The 14817-nt window shown below is 47.9% G+C and overlaps 1 long non-coding RNA gene across 1 annotated transcript; it reads left to right on the forward strand.

Annotated features, from left to right (window-relative positions):
• The first annotated feature begins 12306 nt into the window (after positions 1-12306).
• Positions 12307-13954, forward strand: LOC138923967 (uncharacterized). The gene is made up of 3 exons (XR_011438349.1): positions 12307-12377; positions 12815-13070; positions 13547-13954. It is a non-coding gene; the product is annotated as an uncharacterized lncRNA (long non-coding RNA).
• Positions 13955-14817: the final 863 nt, after the last annotated feature.

Consider the following 14817-nt stretch of genomic DNA (forward strand, 5'->3'; position numbering starts at 1 on the left):
CCCGGGAGGAGGGGGGACGCTGCGTCCTCCGGGTTACAGGGAAAGAAGAACGTGCTTTTAATCACGTCTGTGGGACTTCTGGCCTAGTCCATCCTTGAGCGCAGTTTCTGTCTGAAAGGTGAGCCCGTCTCCCCTCCATCCTGGTTTGCGGTAACTTCTCTACAAAGCCATTTTGTTACCGAACCTGAAGTGAGTTCGCTCACCCGTTGCGCAGCAAGCCAATCTCTGCCACCGGGGGTGTTGGAAGAAAGTAGGAACTTTATTTTTGCACAGCGCTGAGCAACGAGAGAGGGCAGCTAACGCTGAAATCCCAAACTCCCCGAAAAAGCTAAAAGGAAGGGTTTTTATTGGGGGTTTTAGGTAGGGGAGGGGGAGCACATGGCCCTGCTGGTCAGAGCTTTCCCACCAGCCTGTCTTTGGCCTTGAGACACTTGCAGAGAGGAGGGAGCCCGTGACCTTGCTGGTCAGCAGCTTTCCCACCAGCTCGTATCTCTTTGTGAGGAGATGATCCACGTGCTTGTCCTTGACGGTGTCTGTCTCCCTGGAGAATAGTGGATTCTGGAGCCAGGAAGCCAGAGAGTAAGCAGGGAATGAGTGTTTTGGTTTTAACCCCATAGATGCTGGGTTTAATGTGGGGAAACTGATACCAGGGTCGGTATCAAGTTCTCAAAGCAAAAGGGCCGGGTCAACTAGAAAGCCCATCAAAAAGGACAGACTTGTTAGGATTTTTCCTTTACGTTTTTGTTAGTCTTGTGAGGCTAAATGAGTTGGGATACCACAAAATGTAGTTTCTATGTTTTTTTTTTTCTCAAAAATCTAAGAAAAGATGTGAGGTTGTAGATTTGGTTGATATTAATCAAGTGCTGTGAGAAATGGCCTCTGGTGGGTCAGAAAGTTCCCAGGTCAGATGCCTGGGCTCCCCCACACACTGCCCCTCAGAAGCCCTGTGACCTCATGTGGTTCCAGTATCCCAAATCCCCTCCCTGGAACATACATCCAGCTCTCCAGTTCTGCAGTAAAAGTCTATGACATCACTACCAAACAGAAATAGAAATGATTCCATCTCTGTGACCGAGCTCCATGTTACAGGTGGATTCATCATTCAGCTGCTGTGTCCTAAGTCACTTGCTGTGGGCGTGCCGCCATCAGGTACCAGCAGGTACCCCAGTTCTTAAGGCCTATGAGCCTGGCCACGAAGCTCAGTGCTTCACTTGAGATTCAATTATAACCCTAAATCGCTGCACTTTCATTTTTAGCAAAACGCTGTTGAAAAAATAAATACGTAGAGAGAACTTTAGAACCTTCTCTTCAGAGGTTAGCAATGAGTAATTTTAGTTTCGCTTCACTCTAATCTTATCCTCAAATTTTGATTGTAATCCTTCTTTCAAACACTGCCTGAATACCTACTGGAATTGTGCCTTTCCCACAATGGCACAGAGATTTTAAACTTCGGACTTGCCTTCCTTGTCGGGCAGGGATAAGGGCCAAGATTCATCACTGGGGGGAAACGTGAGAGTCACACAACCTAAAAAATGTCTTTGGAACAGAAGAGCTGGTCCCTCCAAAGTCCCCAGCAGGCAAGTCAGCAAGGGGAGGGCCCAAGACCTTGACTCCCTTGGGGCAAACACGCCTGTGATATTGTGATTTATAAGACATGTATATTTGACCAATTTCTCATACGTATTTGGTCTTCATCCACAGTTCCTGACTCACAGCTCCCAAACCCTTGGAATTTCCTGATCAATAAGAGCAACAGGAGCATCTTTTGCTATAATATTTGGTCTCTTGTCCTCAGTTCCTGAAATCCCTTCAGAGCCATAAATGTGAAACGAGTGTCTTGTTTTCATACCAAGCCCCTTTCCACCACAACCGGGGTTATGTCAATGAGGCGACTTTTGGGAAACATCTAAGGATGGGCACTGGTTGCCAGGAGAACCAACCATGAAGAGAGAGTTGGAAATTTCAGTCCCACTTGCTGAAATCTGGGGAGGGGAGAGTTGCTGGAGGTTGAATCAATCGCTAATGGCCAATGATTTGATCAATCATGCCTATGTAATGAAGCCTCCATAAAAATCCCAAGGGACAGGATTTGGAGAGCTTCTGGGCTGGTGGACACATGGGATGTGGGGAGAGTGGCATACTCAGAGGGGATGTGGGGGCTCTGCTTGCCTTCCCCATCCCTTGCCCTATCCATCTCTTCCATCTGGCTGTTCCTGAGTTATATCTTTTATAATAAACTGATAATCTAGTAAGTAAAATGTGAGTTCTGCGAGCTTCTCTAGCAAATTAATGGAACCCAAGGAGGGGGTCATTGGAACCTCCTCTCCCCAGCTGCTTGGTCAGGAGAACAGGTGAAAACCTGGGCTCGCAAATGGCACTGAAGTGGAGGGTTTGGGGGGGCAGTCTTGTAGGACTGAACCCTTAACCTATGGGATCTGATGCTCTCTCCAGGTAGATCGTGTCAGAATTGAGTTGAATTGTAGAACACCCAGCTGAGGTCTGAGATTTGCTTGTTGGTGGTGTGGGGGGCAAACCCTCCCCCTTCACACATTGGAATTGAGTCCAGAATCCAAATGGCACCTCTAGTGAAATTACCGGAACCTGAGGGGTCTTCTCTACCCCGGGAAGGAGTTACATGCGACAGGCAGGGATGGATGCCATCATATTTCTTCCAGTAACATTGTGAAAGGGCTTCCACTTGAAATGCTTTTGATAGTGAGGAGTTTCATTTTCATTATTTGATGAAGACTCTAGCTCACCACAAAGACAGTGGAAAATGGTCAGCAGGGGTCTCTCCTGAGGCTGGCAGAATATAGGTCCCGTCCCACCTGCCATTAGTCCTAACTAAAGAGGTGAGGTCACCATCAGAAAACTCATGGCCAAGTTATGTGTCAGGGACTGAGGGGAAGTAGCCAGCAAGGACCATACCAGAGCGACATGAGCTCAGGCAGAGAGAAAACTGCTCTGGGCGGCTAGGGCAGCCCCTCCCTCTCGCTGCCTTAGGGTGAGGTCAGCAACCGCCTCACTTTGTTCCAGAGAACACGAAGATCTGCAGGTAGCAGGTGTGAATTTGTGCTGGTGGGAGACTCAGGTGTGCAAGAAGTATGACCAAAGTTTGTATTTATCAGGAGCCCTGGATGCTGCCTGGGAGCAGAAAATGTAATCTGGTCACTTGCTGGTAAATTTGGTCAGTTAAGATTTATACTCAAATTCAGAGTTCTTGCTCTCTTCACCCTTCTCCCCAAAGTGGGGTCTACACTCCAGGAGGGCTTCCATGGCATCCTCTGTTTCCTGCTGGCCTCTGCTGGTGATGTATGATAATCCACCCAGTCCCAGTCATCAGCTTGTCTCCAAGTCGGCATTGGCTGGGCTGCAACCCTGTTCTTATCAGATCCTAGCTGGACAGGATGCCCTCGCCTCTGCCACCACAGTCCCTTGGGCCACTGACCTCTCATAGTTCACCATGTGCCTGATCTCACGGGCATAAGAAAGCCTTGGCTGTTCTCCCACATTCTCTCTGAATATTCCAGGCAAAAGAATAGCAAAAGCAAAGGCCCTGGGGCAGGAGTGAGCATATTCAGGGAAACTGAGGTGACTGGAGAAGTGAATGAGGAAATGGGGCCACAAGGGAGCAGGAGCCACTCACGCTGGGCCTCTTAGGCCATGGTGAAGATTTTGTATAAAAGTTCGCAGAGAGCCATCGGAGGATTTTGAACCAGGGAGTGACATGGACATATTTACCTTTCCAAATGGGCCAGAAGCAGATTAAATGACCCTGGTTAGAGGGCTATTCTAGTAGTTGCAGCAAGAAATGATGGTGGCTTGAGATAAAGTGTTGGTAGAAAAGTGGTAGAAGTGGTTAGATAGAGGACATATTTTGTTGGTAGAGACAACAGGACTGGCTGTTGGATTGGCTATAAGATGTGAAAGAGAGGAGAAGAATCTAAGATTAATCCCAGGTTTTGAATGATGGCGTCATTGATTGGGATGGGATAGACTGGGGACAAGAAGGAGTGGTTACCAAGAGGTCTGCTGGCCTTCTTAAGTGTGAGCTTTCTGTTGGCCATCGGAGGAGCTAGGCAGTAGGCAGCTGGGACGCCCATTAACAAAGCTCAGTAAAATAACTTACAACAGAGACAAATTAAGGTGTGCTTGATTGCAAGATACACTGGATTAATGGGGAGGGTGAAGCCAGTTCAAATTATTGGGGCCCGTGGGGCTAAGGGCAAACTTTCTTCTCCCCTGGGTTCTATCTCCAGGGAGGTGCGGTGCAGAGCCTGCAGCCCTGACCCTGGCCCGGCCCGCTTAGTCAACACATCTGAGGCTGGTGCTGCATTTCAGCGGGCTCAGCTGGAATATGGATTCCTGCCTGCACATTGGCCACCTGGGAGCTGGGCACTATCCTCCTCCCCACCCCAATCAGCTAGTTGGAAGCCTGCCCCAAATGGACAGAACCCCCAGGAATTAGGCAATTTGTACTCCAAACAGTAGGTTGAATCCCCCTTGGGTATTGAAAGTAGACTCAGTCAGGTTCAAGTTCATCACGTTTCCCTGGGCAGCCAGCTTCCACCCACCCTTCCCCACGCACAGCCACCCGGATCCCGTCTACCCCCGGCCCAAGCCCAGAGTCTCAGCAGCCCCATTCAGGGTCTAACATTCTGAGGCTGCACAGTCTCTTTAAACACTTGGTGCAATTAAAACAGAGACTTAATTTCTGAAAACTTCATTTTCACACAACTTGTCAAGTCACATGTGCTGCCAGAAGTGGAACCCACCTGTGGCAGAATGAGTTTGTGCGTGTTTATTGAAAAATGAAGGAGGAAAGCTATCTGATTTCAGGCTTTCTCAAGAAACTTGTCCTAGTAATTTGGACAAATGGCTGGTATCTAAATGACAACAAACATGTTTGTGATAATTAATTGAAAAGTATCAGAAGGTCCTTGCACTTGTGTCTCGAACCACCCTGCATGCCCTGCTGGAGGTGGTGTCAGTGCTAACAAACAAAACTAGGGTGACTCCAGAGAAGCTTCTCACTGGCTTCCAACCCGTTAACTGCTGAATTTCCCTGACTCTCACCGAGGAAAACTCCGGAGGACCTGTCTGTCCCTCTGCCCATGACTCGCCGCCTTCTGTATACGAAGGACGCCCTCCTCTTTCTCCCTCCACAGCCCAATGTAGGGTTAGGAGCACAACACAGTTCTGCTGGGGCCACTGGCTGTGCCCACAAGACGGTATGGGCCCCGTGCGGCCTTTCCTGAGTGTTTGGAGGGCTTCCTGATGCAAAGTGACACCCAAGAGTGTCCGCAGAAGCTGCCATCAGAATAGGACCTAAAACAAGGTCTTCATGTGAGATTTTTGACCTTCAACGACTTTGATTATTCAAGATGACCTTCCACTGACCTATGTCATCCTTTCGAGAGTCTTATTTCCATTTACCATTATCTGGGCACACCACCCAGCATAGTTTCATTTTTAGTTACACGTGTAGAGGCTAACTTGAGATAATTTCATAAAAGGTTGTACGTTTCTATTAAAATGTATATGGTTATGAATTTTAGCTCCCTCCTCTTCAATGGCTGTTGCAGCCAGAATGATTTTAAAACCTATCTGCAGACCTACCTTTTTCTCTTTCTTTTGCCCAAACCCTTTTCAATCGGAAGCCATAAGGCGCTGACAGTTAAGCCACCCTTGGTCAAAGAGATAAGCACTCACATTTGCATTTTTCCAGGGCCACCAAGAATATAAAACTTTCTGTGAAAGGAGGCCCCAGCCGCTCTTTGCAGCCTCCCTGCTTTCTTTGCCCGAGACCAAGGTGCTGGCAGGGTTGGTTCCTCCTGAGGCCTCTCCCCTTGGCTGTGGTTGGTCATCTTCTCCCTGTGTTTTCACATGGCCTTCCCTCTGTGCATGTCTGTCTTAACCTCATCTTCTTACAAGGACACCAGTCCTTTTGGATTGGGGCCCTCCCGATGACCTAATTGGAACTTCATTACCTCTGTAAAGGCCCTGTCTGCAAACAGTCATGTGCCGAGGTGCTGGGGGTCAGGACTTCAACACGTGAATATGAAGGAGACAGAATTCAGTCCACACCCCCACCTTCTAGAAGAGAAAGTGCTCTTTGGAAAGTCCTTCTCTCCAAGCAGCTTCTCCAGATGAAGCCACGTTTTCAGTTCCAGGGCTGTTTTCCACTTGTGGGGAACAACGCAAACAGCAGGTCAGGGTGGGTGGTAACACATCCCAGAGGGTCAAAACGCAACAGGAAGGCCCCCGTGTCTCAGCAGGCGCCCACCTGAAGACCACAGCCACAGAGCAGCTGCTTCTCTCAAAGACGAAATCAGAGAGTTGACATCCCCAGAGATTTCTTCTAGAAAGATATTGCAGAGTGACAGGGTATCCTGGGGGTATTTATGACTTCCAAAATGCCTTTTGATGTATAGAAATCTGCCTTCCCGGCTTCTTCCCTTCATGTTGCCTTCCACGGCTGTAAAACCTAGTTTCCCACCATTGGAACTGGATGAGAGAGGATGCCTCTGAAGACAGGGAGGACAGCCAGTTTGACGCCTCGCTACTGAGGATTCAGACAGACTCACCTCTGAGAAAGGCGAGGACGCAGAGAGAGGCGTCGCTACAACCCAGAGTCGGCTCTTAGTGAGACAGGTTATTCACCCAAATGTTGAGTGTATGTTTTTAGAAGATGAAGATATGACTCAGAAATGCGTGTTTCTCCAGAAACTATGTGTTCCGACTATCCCTGATTGGCTATGTGGCGTGGGATAATTTTTCAACCTCTGGGGCCTCTGTTTTCTAATCTGACAAATGGGAAGAATTCAAACAATTCACATAAAGTGATGTTCAAAGTGCCTATAAGTAGTAATGGTCTGGTAAATATTATTATCTTTATTAAAATAAACCTCAAGAGTCCCGTAAGAAAGGTATGGAAGTTCAAAGAAAGGATGTTTTCTTTAGGTGGAGTAATCAGCAAAGGTTTCAGGGGGAAAGACAGTTTTTTAATGGATCCTAAAGGCTTTGTAGGTTTCAGCCAAGCAAATACGAGGAGAGGGCATTCGGAGCGGGCTGAACTGTGTCAGTAATGACCTGGGGGAAGGAGGCAGTAAGTCTGGACAGGGAAGAAAAGGGAATTGCTCCCAAGTGGACTTTCTGACTTCCAAAAGTGATCCTTATACTTAAGTGAAACCAAAAGAACCCCCCAGACTTTCACTGCATATTTGCCATGTCCCGGGCTCCATGATAAGACCTTCAAGGTGTCATCCCATTTGGCCCTCACCGCCCCCCGATTGATAGGCACCCACTGCTCCTGTCCTACAGAGAAAGGGACAGAAGTGCTATTTCCTAAGGTCACGCTTCTAGCAAGTGGTGGCATCAGAATTTGAACCCAGATGTTGTGACTGGCAGAGCCCGTGTGTTCAACTGGAATCCACAAGAAGGCTAGTTGCTAGAAAGACCAGTCACAGGATAAATTACACATCTATACAGGGGAAAACTGGGCACGTCAACACTGACGGTGCAGGACCAGAGCCCAGCGAGCTCAGGGGCAAGTCGACAGGAGCGGTTGCAGGAAGAAGCGTTGCAGGAGAGAAGCAGAAGATGCCCAGCGCTCCTGCGCCCCACTCCCACCTAAACACAGGAACACGCACCCTTCTTGGCTGTTAGTTCACACTGGGTTGGTTGAATCAGTTCCAAAACTCCCGTTGTAATTATTTGCATCTCAGAGCTACGTAACTTCCTGGAAAGACTAGCGTCATCAAGGCAGCAAGGAAGCCCAAGTTTAGACGCTTCAGGTTCCTGTCATAAGGCTCTTAGACTTATAAGAACAGGTACAACTTTAGGCATTTCCCTGGGATTAGATTATGATGAGGTAAATCCAGGTCCCCCCAATACTTTACCTCTTCTCTAGAAGCTTCCAAGGAGAGCAAAGTCAGAAACAGGGGCTGAAATCCTGTCCCAACCAGGCCTTGTTGGCTCATCTTAGGCAAAGCATTTTGGGCTTCACGGCCTCAGGTTGGACATCTTGACAAGTTTATTTATTTGCACATTTAAAGTTTATTCTAAAAGTACAAGATTTTTAAATGGTGGAGCTGAGTCTCTTGTGGGTCCTCAGATCAGAACTCAGCCACTCAGGGTTCCTCTGAGGGAGCCCGTGTCCCAGAGCTGCTGAAACATCTTACATGGCAGCTCCCACTGCTCTGGCCCCGCAGTGAGACTGGCTCTCCTGCTTCAGTGACAGTGGTGTCATTGACAGCAGGAAATAAGTCTCTTCCATGTCCTGTCAGCAGGCAATTACAAAGGGACTCAAGGTGAGGCCTCATCACTTCCTGGGAGACAGAGCATTGAAGACAAAGCCAAGCGAAACGATTTTTCATTTTCTTTTCATTTTCTCTTTCTGGTATGTGCACACGTGTGTGTGTGTGTGCATATATCTGTGTGTATATGTGTACATCTCTGTATATGTGTGCGTGTGTGTATATATGTGTGTGTGTGTGTCTGTGCATATGTCTGTGTGTATATATGTGTGCCTCTGTGTGTACATGTATCTGTGTGTATGTCTGTGTGTATATGTGTGCATGTGTGTGTGTCTTTCTTAGCCAGACAAAAAGAAAAAACAAAACATCACTGGGGGTTTTCTAGGCCCCCACAGGCTCCCACCAGCCACACATTTAAGGTCAAAATCTTTCCTGTTGTTCAACTATGTTTAACAGCAATCCTCTAAATTTAACATAATGATTTATAATCATGTTCAACAATCATGTGCATTTTAAATGTGCCCCCCCAATTTTTTTTTCACTTTTCTTAGTCCTCCCAAATTTCTCCACCATTTTCTAGTCAATCTCAATTTCTCAAAGGTGAGAGCAACAAGAAAGTTTTGAGAAAGAGGGAAGCAGCCGCTGAACCGGGAACCAGCCGGGCCCTCAGTTAGGTTCGGTGTTTTCCGGTTAACGGACAGCTGTGCAAAATGCTGATATCGGACTCTGGGATCGAGATGGAGCAAGACAGCAACAAGGCCACTCCACGATCGTGTCTGAACAGACAAAAATTTAATTATTGTCCAAACCGCAAAAACCCGAAAACCGCCCCCATCCTGGTGAATACGGTGACTGCTGCTCCTCGCCGGTACAGCGTTGACCTCGATTCCCCTCACAGACTCCACCTACTAAAATCCCTAATCACAAAATTTCCCCTGCTTCCTGACAACATCCAGTCCAGAGTGAAGCCCCCCTTCCTTGAACCAGCCCCAAATCACCTAGTACTAACCCAAATCCTATAGCAAATCCTTTCCAGCATCCTTTTACTGAGACGCCCCACGGTTCTCCATGGTGTGCGTTCTCCCTCTTTGCAACAAACAATAAGTCCAACTTGTTTGACTGCAGGCGTGTTCCTGTAGTTCCTATTCCTGTTTAGGTGTAAAGGGTCTTACACAATCCTTCCACGTTAAATGCACTTATTCAATTTACATGGAAGAGCCTCAAATCCAGCTCTTGACAGATTCCATGTAAATTAGAAAATCTGTATTCTCCTCAACTGCTACTCCAGTCATTCAGTCAACAAACATTTGTTTATTCCTTCTGTCATGGGTTTCCCTCTTCTATTTCCCTTGCAGCAAATTCTGGAGACAGTAAGACCACCCCCAGTTTCCGACACTCCATAGTCTTTATAGATTACAAAGTAATAGACCCGAAAGAAACCTTCCTTCTACAAAAGGTTAAACCGACACCCAGAGAAGTAGTTTGCCTAGAGCTGTTACTTCTCTCAGGGGCTTTCTTTCTATTTGAAACAAATGAACATCTTGGATGGGGTCCCCAGAAGCAGACCCAGGGATGAGGATTTGCCTGCGCGTGGCTTTTTAAGGATGAGTTCCCAGAAGAGACCCATAAAGAGGAGAGGGAAGCAGGACAGGGAAGGGAAATAAGCCAGTGAAGGAGGTGATTTCTGACAAAACCTGCAGAGGGTATTTTTAACCTGCTTACTCCCAACTGGAGTGATTTTTGCCCCCAGGGGACATTGGCAATGGCTGGAGACATTTTGATTGTCAGGCCTGAGGGAGCGGGTGCTACTGACACCTAGTGGGTGGAGGCCAGGGACGCTGTTACGCATCCAGCAGTGCACAGGGCAGCCCCCCAACGATGACTTACTCAGACGAGCATGTGAATGTGCTTCCTGAGGTTGGGAAATCCTGGCCAACAATGATGACAGAACAGATCAACAATTTGGGGCCACAAGCCTGAGACTCAAGCCAGCCAGACCGGAGGGAGATGGTTGAGCTCCCTCTTGAGGAAGGACTGAGGAACAAAGCCCAAATTGCATAGAATATTTGGAATCCACTGAGGCATTTGACTATTTGGCAAATTCAGCCAACATTTTTATTAATAGAGTGATTGCATTATTCTCAGGCAAGTTATCCTCCTTTTTTAAAATTCCCAGTCTGATCTAAAAGTGGAGGTAGCATGATGCGGTAGAAAGGACATCGCCCTTAGAGCTGACTTGGAACTTCAGATTCATCATTTGCTTAATAGTTTGTCTCCAGACAGTTACTTAAATCTTCCCAGGTCTCAATTTCCTAACCTGGGAGGTGAGGACCCCCATCCTTGCCTTTGAGGGTTGCTGTGAGAGTTGAAATGAAGCCATAAGTGAAAAGATTCTGGAACACGGCAGCCACTGAATGAATGAGAGCTACTTCTAATATGACTATTCTTTTAGGAGTTAGTCAAATAAGACTACTGGTCTCCAGAGTCCTGCCAACCATCTGGTCATTAGACTAGTGCCCAGGCAGGGGAGGACTGCCCCAGGGAGGGGGCACAAACTTCAACCACCGAGAGACTAGCATCCCCCAAAATCCAATATTGTACCATGAGGTTACTGGTGGAGAAGAACATGGAGCACAGAGAAAAGAATACAGAGCAGACACACATGTGCACGCACACACACACACTGTGCACGAAGACGGGCACGTCATAGTTCTGTGTGGTCTCTTGCAAAGCCCCAAAAGAGGGAAGCGCCCCGCCAGGGTGGACAGAACAGCTGATGCACGGCTGAGCTGATGCTGCCTCCCCGGAAGCCCCGAGACAGCTGAATCCGAGAAGATGATCCTGTCTTCGTGAAAGCCAAACTCAACATGATGGTTACACTCGGCGTCTTCTGGATGGAGAAGCAAATTCAGCGTTTTTCTGGCCACAGGCAATTGAGAAACTTCACGCACAAAGGTATCCAGCTCTAGGTATGAAGCAAAACTATTCCATTTTCCTGTGGTTTTGTCTTAATAAAGCCAAACTGGTCTAGCTGACTTGGCTCCTGGGCTGATGGGGACTCTGCAACATGACACCTAAAAGAGGCAGAGCTGTGTCCCCCACAGGCCTTCACGTGTCCCAACACTTGTAATTATTCAACCTTTCTCACCTTTCCCCTCTCCCTGGGCACGGGGGCGGGGGGCCTGCCTCCGCTGTAAAGCACGCTCGGAACCAGCTGGGGAGGACACGGGCCTTCCCTTCTCTCTGCAGCTTCACAGCACCTTCAAAGGAAACTGCGATCTAATAGCATGTGGCTTTGCAAACATAACATTTCTGGAGCTCACACACTCTGAGGGATTCAAGATGACAGATGTGACCCACATGATCTATGACAGATACAGCCCCTGGAAAATGTCAGTGTTAATATTTAATATTATTTGAATAACTGCCCTATTTGTCTCACTTAGCGTGGCAGGCACCAGTGGGTGGCTGGCTGCGTGTCTCCCTGGGTGTTTGGCAGGAATGTAGCTTGTAGAAAATGCTCAATCAGCGAGATGTTCAATAATTCAGAGGTGAGCTTCAGACTTGCTTTGAGAAATTATGTGAAACTTGTTCAACATGACTTAGGGAGACCCCAGAGAACTGGGTTCACGGAATCCACTTCATCCTAAAGGAGTTACACGTGCTGTAGAAATGTGCCTATGGGATTTGGAGGCTGTTGATGACAACTGCTAAGAGAAGGTATAAAATTTAGGAAAACAGTAAATAAAGATTTTATTAAAATATGGCAATCACTTCTCATTCCAGACCTCAAGGGCAGGAGCAGAGAAAACCTTTATTCTTCTGTGCCTCCTCCCACCCTCCCCTCTCTGTCTCTTGTGCAGAACCCAGGGCCTGTAGTAGAACCTCAATAACCATCTGAAATAGTGCTCAACTCTTAAATCTTGAGACCCACCTATCCCTCTTGAAATCCTTTCCGAGATTCAACTGCATGGAGGGTGCAGCCGCCTTCCAGGGGCTTCCCATTTAAATGGTTCTTTAAAGAACTTAGAACCGTTGCAGTTGCCCCGGGAACAACCTCCTAGGAAAGTGCTTGGTTTGTTGATGGGGAGAGCGAGGGAGCACCTGTGGGAGTTCAAGGTGACTGGACCAAACGAGAATTGAGCCAGATCCCCACCTTGGGGTCACCTGCCCTGAGCACCCCCCCAGAGGCACAAGGCCATGAGAGGCTGATGGCAGAGCCCGGTAGAGACCATGAAAGTGATCCTCAGCCATCGGAAGGGCATCAACACTCAGGAGGCATTGCTGTGTTTTACAATGGCTTCCCCACCCTGTATCACTCTGGACATAACCAGGGCCAGGACCAGGGTGAGGCAAGCAAACCCTAGGACCTAGGGCACCAACCCTGGGGAGGCGCCGGCTCTCAGGGTCATGCAAGCCCAAGGTGGTGCCTGAGGGCCAGGGCCACCTCGGAGTGTATGTCCTGAGTACCTTGCCTGCCTCACCCAGGTCCTGGCCCTGGGTATAGCCACTCCTTTCTTCAGTCCCTCCATCTCCTTCTGGTAATGTCATTTCAGAGCTGTGAGAAAGTCAAGCACATGTCCCAGGATGCACTTTCTTCCAGGAGGCCACTGATCAGCAGTCCAACTGCAATATCTTGCCTGTTCAGAGAGCACACAATGAGAGTTTCTTCAACCCAACTCAAGAATCGCTTTTTGAATGTTTCCTTAGTTGAAGGCATTTTCCCAGCCTGCTGGAGGATGCCAAAATAAATGAGCAGAGGGCTCCTCTCCCCAACCCAGAGCTCATGTTTAGGAACGAAGGCTGATGGAGGTAAGGACTCGGTGGGGTGCGTGGTGGGGGCTGCATACAGGGAGCGCCCACCATCCAAGATCTGAGCTCTGTGCCAGGTGCAGGCGGCCGGCACCCAGTCTCTCATTTCTGATCCTGCCAGCCACAGCGAAGTGCTGCATGCAAGTCATTTAACTGCTTCATGAGCCTCCACACCCTCCTTGGAAAGCAGAAATAACAGCACTGCCCTAGCGGAGTGTGGATTAATCTGGGTTCTCCCAAGAAACACAACCAATGGGAAAAATATATATAAAGAGACATATTATAAGGAACTGGCTCACATAGTAATGGGGGCCGACTCGCCCCAAGATCTGCAATTGGCAGGCTGGAGACCCACAAAAGCCGCTTTTGTGGAGTTCCAGTCCAAGTCTGAGTTAGAGGAGGAAGGCTGATGTCCCAGCTCCAAGACAGGCAGAGAGAGAGAATCCTCGTTCACTCAGCCTTTTTATTCTTTCCAGGCCTTCAACTGATTGGATAAGGCCCACCCACACTGGGGAGGGCCATCTGCTTTTCTCAGTCTACGGATTCAAATGTTCATCTCATCCAGAAACACCCTCATGCACGCACCGAGAGTAATGTTTAACCAGATATTCAGGCACCTGTGACCAGTCAAGCTGACCACGAAATTAACCATCAGAGAGAGGCTGAGAGGATCGAAGGCTGTGATATATAAAGTTGTTCAAAGCCAATCAAATCCCACTAGTCCTGGGAGCCCTCAGTGAGCCTGTGCTGGGGGGCCTTTCCACAGTGAAGGCCCCCTCCATACCCTCTGCAGATCTGGGCTGGTGGAAACAGAAAATAGTTAAAGTTTGTCCTATTTCAAGTTTTTTTCCTGAAGATTTCTATAAAAGCTTTGGTTATGCTAACGTTCTCTATTCTGGAATATAGGCCAAGGTACTATCTCATTTAAGCACAAACTTATCTATTTAATTATTTCAGTTTTAATATATTAGTATGATGATGTTCCCCAAAGAGTTCATTACTTCCAGATTGTTCTGACATCTATGTAGATTTGGAAATTTCTGGAAAAATCACTTTCTTTCACAGGCATGTGGCCCCCTTTGGCAGAGAAGGGGTCCTGGGCTCTGCAGGCTCCCCACCTACCTGTCTTAAGAGAGCTGAGAACAGGCCTCAAGTTGTCCTGCTGCTCAAAGCCGCTGGCCGCGCTGGTTTCCACTGGAACAGGAGCATGGTCAGTCACTGGAACAGGAGTGTGGCCTATCCCCAGAAGCTGCAGCCCAAGCATCGTAACTTCCACCAGAGTCTGAAGACAGATCAGCAGGTCTTGGGCTGCCTTGTGAGTTTTTGGACAGGCAGGGTGTGATCCTTTGGGGAAGGGACACCCGCTTTTCTTGGGCAGAGACTGAAGGACACTTGGGTTGAGCTGAATTTCAGTCACTTTGAGAATAATCCGCATGCATCAAAAGAATCACGCATTTAATTTAGACTTTACTTAAATGATATTAAGGTGGTAGACAAGAAAATTGAAAACATAGCCAGGTAAGTTTGTTTCGTTTCTTTTCTGATCATTTGATTAATTTTAACTTTGGTTTATCTGCAGAATGCACCTCCATGCACTTTAGGAAGGGGTTTTTAAAACACAACATCTTAAAAACAAAACCGTTAACTGATGATGAGTTTCCTTTCTAAACGCGTGTTCGTCCCCATTTTACATCTCCGTGATATGCATTTCCATTCACGCAGTTATATTGTTAGACATTTTTCACTT

This window comes from Equus caballus, chromosome 4 (genome assembly GCF_041296265.1).
Source record: "Equus caballus isolate H_3958 breed thoroughbred chromosome 4, TB-T2T, whole genome shotgun sequence".
In the NCBI taxonomy this organism is placed as follows: domain Eukaryota; kingdom Metazoa; phylum Chordata; class Mammalia; order Perissodactyla; family Equidae; genus Equus; species Equus caballus.